The sequence below is a fragment of the Euprymna scolopes genome, chromosome 7 (assembly GCF_053919585.1).
Source record: "Euprymna scolopes isolate OS-2025 chromosome 7, ASM5391958v1, whole genome shotgun sequence".
In the NCBI taxonomy this organism is placed as follows: Eukaryota; Metazoa; Mollusca; class Cephalopoda; order Sepiida; family Sepiolidae; genus Euprymna; species Euprymna scolopes.
Genome location: NC_136488.1, coordinates 58,942,352 through 58,949,591, shown reverse-complemented (window position 1 = coordinate 58,949,591; position 7,240 = coordinate 58,942,352). Strand labels below are relative to the sequence as shown.

General features: G+C 31.8%; 1 protein-coding gene across 1 annotated transcript in view; it reads right to left on the bottom strand.

Moving 5' to 3' along the window:
* Nucleotides 1-1,851, bottom strand: part of LOC145279748 (heparan sulfate glucosamine 3-O-sulfotransferase 5-like) — a 699,453-nt gene extending 697,602 nt beyond the window's left edge. The window contains exon 1 of the mRNA XM_080131049.1: nt 265-1,851. The gene's annotated coding sequence lies outside the window, so the exon portion shown is untranslated. The remainder of the gene's footprint in view (nt 1-264) is intronic.
* Nucleotides 1,852-7,240: the final 5,389 nt, after the last annotated feature.

The window sequence follows — 7,240 nt, the reverse complement described above, 5'->3', positions numbered from 1 at the left end:
TTCTTTTAATTCAGTTAAGTCAATTCGCTTTACGTTTAAGAAAATAAAAATTTTTAAATGTTTATATATTTGTGTTCATCGTTACAACAGGTGTCTCCACACGTAGGAAGGAAGGGGACTTTAACATAAATCTCTTTTTTATTAAAGAAAATGTTTAGCTCAAAGAAAAAGAAAACAAGAAGAATAAAAATTGATATTTTGTTAATGTTTATGATATATATATATATAAATAAAATAAAATAATTATTATTTATTTGTACTTACCCAATATCGTAACTAAATACACTTTTTTTTTATAGTAATAAAGACGAACTGGTTTTAATCCTTTTCTTTAAGAAGAAAGACCTATCTTCCAAAAAGGTAATTGTTTTGGTTTGATTAAGTCACATTTGGTATATGCATCTATATATCAGTGGTAAGTGTTCTAAATTCCCTTTATTGGTAAGAAGAAGAAGAGACCTATGCTGTAGATATCAGTTCCCATGCCATTCTGACAGGACTTGTATAAGCAAGCACACTCATCGAGCGACTGTGACTCTGACAGAGACGAGAGTTTTTTGGCTCTAAACACTAAGCTGGAGTCGCAGTAGCCGTAGTTGCACACAGCTGAGCTGTTGTGTTGCAGTAACAGCGATAGTAGCGAGCAATCCGGTTATCATCATAATAAAACGCTTTATTATAGGTGTGCGCTTTCATCTTGCCGTAGTCGCAGTAGAACTAGTGATTAAAGGGTCCGGCTTGTAGGATTTACTAAGTAAAATAGCGCGAACGAGTTCGGTTGTATTAGATTTCTGTTCGTATTTCGCCAGGAATTTCGGAGTGGACGATGTTACACTGTGTCGTAGAGGACGGTTTTTTATATATTCCCATTACTTTGAATTACCAATTTTTGTTATGATTTATAATAATGAAGAAATTTCTTTCGATTTTCTCTGTCTCTCTCTTAAAAAAATGTTCTTTCCCGCTTTTTTTTCTTTCTCTCTAATGCGTTTTCCGATTGATCCTTTTTTTTTTTTTTTGATTTCTAAAGTTTTGTTTTTCCCTATAAACTCTTTACGCTTTCAAAATTGTCTGGATTATTAATAAGCATGGATTTCTGTCGCTTTTTCTTTTTTTTTTTTCCTAATATTTTTTTCCTTTCTCTCTTTTTCTTGCTTTCCCGCTTTCCTTCTTTCCTTCTCTTTTTTATTTCTTCGTTTTAATTTACCTTTTTTTTGTTGTTGTTTTGCCTCTTTTTTTAATTATGAAGTTTCGTTTGTTTTTGTATACCCTTTTTGTTTGTTTTTGTATATCCAATTTGTCTTGCTTGATAATAAGGAATAATTTCTTCAGTTTTTTTTTTATGTCCCTCTTTAAAAAAAAAATATCTATTTCTTTTTCCCTTTGCTTCTTTTCGTTTTTCTTTTCTATTTTCCCCATTCTCCCCTTTTTCTAATTCTAAACTTTCTTTTTTTTCTTCCCACATTTTTCCTCCCTCCAAATCGTCTTTACTTCTTAATTTTCTGTTTCTCGTTCTTATTTTTGTTTTCCAGTTTTTCTTTTTGTCTTCTTCCCCACCTTTTTTTTATCTACGATAATGAAGAATTATTTTGTCTTCTCCATTTGCTTGGAAAAAATAATTTTTTATAGCTTTTTTTTAAAAATCCAAACAAGGCACGGTGCCACTTTGATGTAGACGGCTACTATCTGGGACATACAGTGTAGGGATACTCTGCAGAGAGTTGAGCAGCCAGATGTCTATTTAGATTACACTTTAACTTCTGCATCTCAATATAGTCCAGGAAGCAGGGAGGCGGAAGGGAATTCCAAAGTCTAGCAGTCCTAGGGAAGAAACGTATAGATCATATAGAACGTATAGAACGCTATTCTATACTTAGAAACGTATAGAATAGCGTATCATAGAAGGCTTTCTGGCATTTCTACTGTGTAGGGGTGGGATTTTGCTGCTTGTCAGTTTTGCCATATGTATTTACGTCGAGGGGGTATAAGGACTTGCAGTTCCTCAGAGAACCCAATTTTAATTTACTTGTTAAACAGAGAGAGGGATGCAATATTTCGTCAATAGGACAGAGTTCCTTTTTCTTGTCTTTATTTCTGTCGTTTTCGCTTTCTAAATAGTTTTTGGTTATTTTTATATTCATATTTCTTTCCCTCTTTCATTTTTCTTTCCTTCTTTATCTTTTCTTATTCTTAATTTTACTTTTCTTTTTTTATTTTCTTCCACATTTTAAATGCCCTTGCTATTCCCGTTTTTATCGACTATAATTTCGTATTTTTCTTTATTGCTTATATTTGGATTTTTTCTTCTTTACCTTTCAATCTAAATTACTTTTTACCTTTTTTGGAATTTTTCTCTATCTTCACTTATTTTATTCTTTTTTTTTCTCTTCACTCTTGTTTATGCTTTTATATCATAATTTTTATTTATTTCTTCATTTTTTTTTCATTTCTTGATTTTTTTTTACATATTTTCTATATTTTTAATGCTTATCTTATTACCTTCTTTTCTGTTATAATTTTGTATGCCTTTCTTTTTAATTCTTCCATAATATAATTGTGTTTATTTTATTTAATTTCTTTCTTTATTCTACATGTCCTTCTTTTTTTTTTGCTATTACAATTTCGCATTTCCATTTTTCATTTTCTCTTACATTTCCCTGTCATTTATTGAATTATCACTATTTCATTATTTCATATTTTATTTTCAGTGTTTCTTATTTCTTTTCTTCTTTAATATACTTTATTTTTTATTTTTGTATCAGCGATGATTCTTTCTTTTTCTATTGCTCTCATTTTTTCCGACTTTTTTCTTAAATGGAATTCAATCCATTTTTTTCTCCATTTCTTCCTCATTATTATCTCTCATTTTTACGCCTTATAATTTAAATTTATTTATTACATATCTTTCTTTTTTTCTGTTTAAAGATATTTTCTTCTTTTTTGATTTTCAATTTTATTTATTTTTCGTTATAATTTTATAATTCTTTTCATTCATTCATTCATTCATTCATTATTTATTTATTTTTTTCCCATTCTAAATGCTTTCTCTTTTGCCTTCATTCTAAATTCTTATTCATATTTTATTTATTTTTCGTTGTAAGTATGCATTTCCCTCCTTTGTACTTCTTTCTATCTGTATTTCTCTCTTTCTTTCTTGGTGCCCGCCAACTTTTCTGATTAATCTTTTGACAACAGAGATGCTGCCGATGACGATTATGATGCTAATATTCCCTTCCTACATCTTTTTCGACTTTTATCTTTCATTTATCACCGCTCGTTTTTCTCCCCGTCTCTCTCTCTCCATAAAAAAGGAACCGAGGCTAAGAATTACTAATATAACTGTCGACTATGACAGTGTCACCCACTCACCCAACACACCAAACGACGAAAACAGTAGCTTTCATGTTTTATGGACCAACATTATTAAAACCTGTGCGTGAAAGTAAGAGAAGCACGCACGCAATGGGACCCACACGTTTACGCACGCAAGCCCCACTGTATCACAACAGACACACAGAAAAGTACTCAATTTTGCATGAAATTTACTATAATACAATTATGTATATAAAGTGAACACCACTATTTGACCATACACATTAATCTATATAAAATACTAAAATTGTTTGAATGTCTGTCAATCTGAATTTAGCGTTTACTTCATTTCATGCACATCTTCGCGTACCCAAAGGATTGTTTGTAATACAGAAAACAAATTTGTAACGTTTGGATTATTTGGACTACTGTTATTACCTTGGATATTATAATCACAACGTTTCAGCCGATGTAAACTCCGACATTGTTCAGGTGCATCTTGTCGGACACCGGTATCTTTATATGAATCTCTGGAGCGTGTACAGAATTTCGTGAAAGCCCGTGGAGCAACGGATATAAGTGCTATGTGATAATCAGTTTCAAGGTTATATATTTATATTATCAATCATTATAGATCTCGTAAGGTGCGAAAAATAAATATGCTCGAGTAGCTTGCATGCTATTAGTATGTTTTCCAAACCTGCTTTACACACACACACACACACACACACACACACACACACACACACACACACACATTCCCTTTTCATCCTCTCAGAATATATATATATATTATTATTATTATTATTATTATTATTATTATTATTATTATAACTTCACATACCTTTTTAACAGCAACCAAATGGCGTAGGCGTTAGAAGCGCAAACGTTTTTATCACCGTTCGAGTTTCGATCCCAGACTTGAGGGTGGTGCTTATCTACTCGCACTTAAAAGCTTTGATACGACGAAACAGTCTATCTGTAAACAACTATATATATATATATATATATATATATATATATATATATATATATATATATATAATATCAACCTATACGTAGTGGGCACAAACTGTTGGGCTAATACCAAAGCAACTGCTTTCTACCACAATACTCAGAAAATTGCTCAAAGCATCAAAAAAAAAAAAAAAAAAAATTCTGTAACAAGAAATTGAAAATTCTGTAGATTTTAATCAAAGTTCTTTCTTACTCTTTCACGCGCGCACGCGCCCCCCCCCCCACACACACCTTATAAAGAAATTATATTAACAATGCGAAGCTGTCAGGATAGTAAAAACTCTACACGGCTAAAATAGAAATCTATCTAATATATAAAAGGCTATATGTCTCTCTGTTCGCCTTCGTATTTTCAAACTATCTATCCCGAGACTAAAAACCACAGAGCGGCGCTATGGGCCTCAAATAATTAGATTTTTTTACGAATCGTTCTTTTATAAGTTTTTAGCTGGGTAAAATAGGTTTTAAGGAGTCAAAAATGGGTCAAAATTGAAAAAAATCGTTATACATTTTGTACATTCATCTTAATTTTTAATTTTTTATCAATTCATATGCGTGTAACATTGATACAGTGGTAACGTCACCTGCTTTGAATGTTACAGTTTTTGCTTTTGGGTTCAATTCTAGCTGATGACACCCAAATACTTTTATTTTACTTTTGAAATCACGACTCTATAACAATATATACGAAATCTGGACAAATTAAAATATCATATTTAAGCGTATTTTATAACTGGGTGCAACCGCCCCCCCCTAGCTAGTATAGTAAATAAAAGATGAGGAATAAATGTTTCATAGAACTTCATTATATCATCAGATCAATAAGCAAAGAAGAGGGGGGAAGAAAGAATAATCTCTTTAGGCCATGACATTTCAAAGTTAGATGCTTCTTATTAGAAGGGTGAAAAGTCAGCATTATATAAACCTAAGGATATAAAAAGACACTTTAAAATTTAGATAAGAAATGAAAATATATAGAAAAATATAAAACAATTGAAAGCACATAAAGTAATATATTAGTACGTCAACAGGAGACTATATATAAAAATGAAAAATAAAGAATAAAATAATATATAAGTATATATCAGTAAGAAAAATAATAATTTTTTAGCAGCTTCTATTATTTTATTTCCTACGTTTTCTTGGTTGGTTGTTTTGTTTTACGGCATAGCAACCTTTTTCAGGTTATTTAATGTCGATTACAGTGATTTGGAAGATAAGTTTTTTATTAGAATATGTTTTTTCAAGTCACTTTCTATTTAACCCATAGTTGGGACCCTAACAGGTACTACCACTCCGGGTCAGAGTGGACATGAGAGCAATGGCAATTAAAGGGTGGCTCCACACTCCCCAACGCCCACAAGCTCGAGCCTCACCATCGGATATAGTTTAAGGCCACATCCAGGACCTCCTACGTTTTAGTGTAGCTTACTTGCCATATATATATATATATATATATATATATATATATCCATTTGTTGCATATATATATATATATATATATATATATATATATATATATATATATATATATATATATACCTGTCATCCACTTACAGTACCGTTTCGTTGTATCACAACTCATCAGTGCGGCTAGACATACACCTTTCCCCAGCCGTGAATCGAGTTGACAGTCGGCTGCTCTTACCATCGGGCCACGAATCAGGGTTGTATACATTTCTCCTCGAGTGTGTATTAAATCCAAACCTGCCCGTCGCTTACAGTGCTCAAAGCATATTATTTTTTTTTTACAAACAAATTAATAGTGGGCTTCGCTTAATTGCTTAAATGCGCGTATAGTGAAGATATACTGATAAAATGCTCAACCCAAAGAGGGGGGGGCTTTATATATATATATATATATATATATATATATATTAATAAATTATGAAAATATAGATCGCCATTGAGCTACACAGAATTTTCCGTGCTTCATTTTTGTAAGGATTCGTCAGGCTGAACTAGATATACTCACCTACCAGCACTTTTGAAGTCAATACTGAAAATCGATAGATAAACCATTTTATCTCCTTATAAACTTTTAAAATCAATAAATATTTATTATTACATCATTACTATCAGCAGTGGAAAATGTTGTTTTAAACAAAATCAAATAAAAAGAAAATCAAAGGAATCGTTTTGACATCGGAAAATAGGCAAAAAGTTTTCCGATTCCGATACCTCCAAAAGTCCTGATTTTTTTGCGATTCCTGATTCCAATTAATCGTCTCGACACTACTAGAAAATAAATCTTTTTTACTCGTTAACATATGACAGAAGGGATTTATGTTTTTTGATATAGAAATAAATATATATTAGCTTTATTATAGAGTTACGGGCGCATCTCTCTATCCAGTTACCTACCTACGTACCTACCTATCTACCCACGTATATATCTATCTATTTATCTACCTATCTACCACATCACGTTTCTTTACATCTACTTTTCAAACTATTGATTATGAAAGGTAAAAAAGATAGAGAAAAAAACGGCATAATTCTCCGACGATCAGCTGCGTGTGAAATGGGAAGTTTTATCAATTTTCCGATAATCACTGTTGATCAAGAGCATTTCACTAATACGGCAATTTTGAGCGATTTCAAAATCACACAAGCAAGCACCCCCGGTGTTGCCCAGAAATAATGAGAGCACCTGTTTATTGTTGCTCCCATATTCGCGTTTGTTTTAGGTTGTGCAAATTTTGTGAGTATTCTTATGAAATCGATTATCTTTCTATCGAACTCAGGAATAGTTCTGTCGAATTCGAGATTCTTTCTGTTGAACTCGGGAATCTGCACGGAATTACGAACAGAACCTCAATGAAGGCGGCATTCAAAATACAACTGAGAATTACTTAGGACTTCTACCCAGTCAGAGTTGACAGAACGAGAACATGCTGATCCTGTGAAT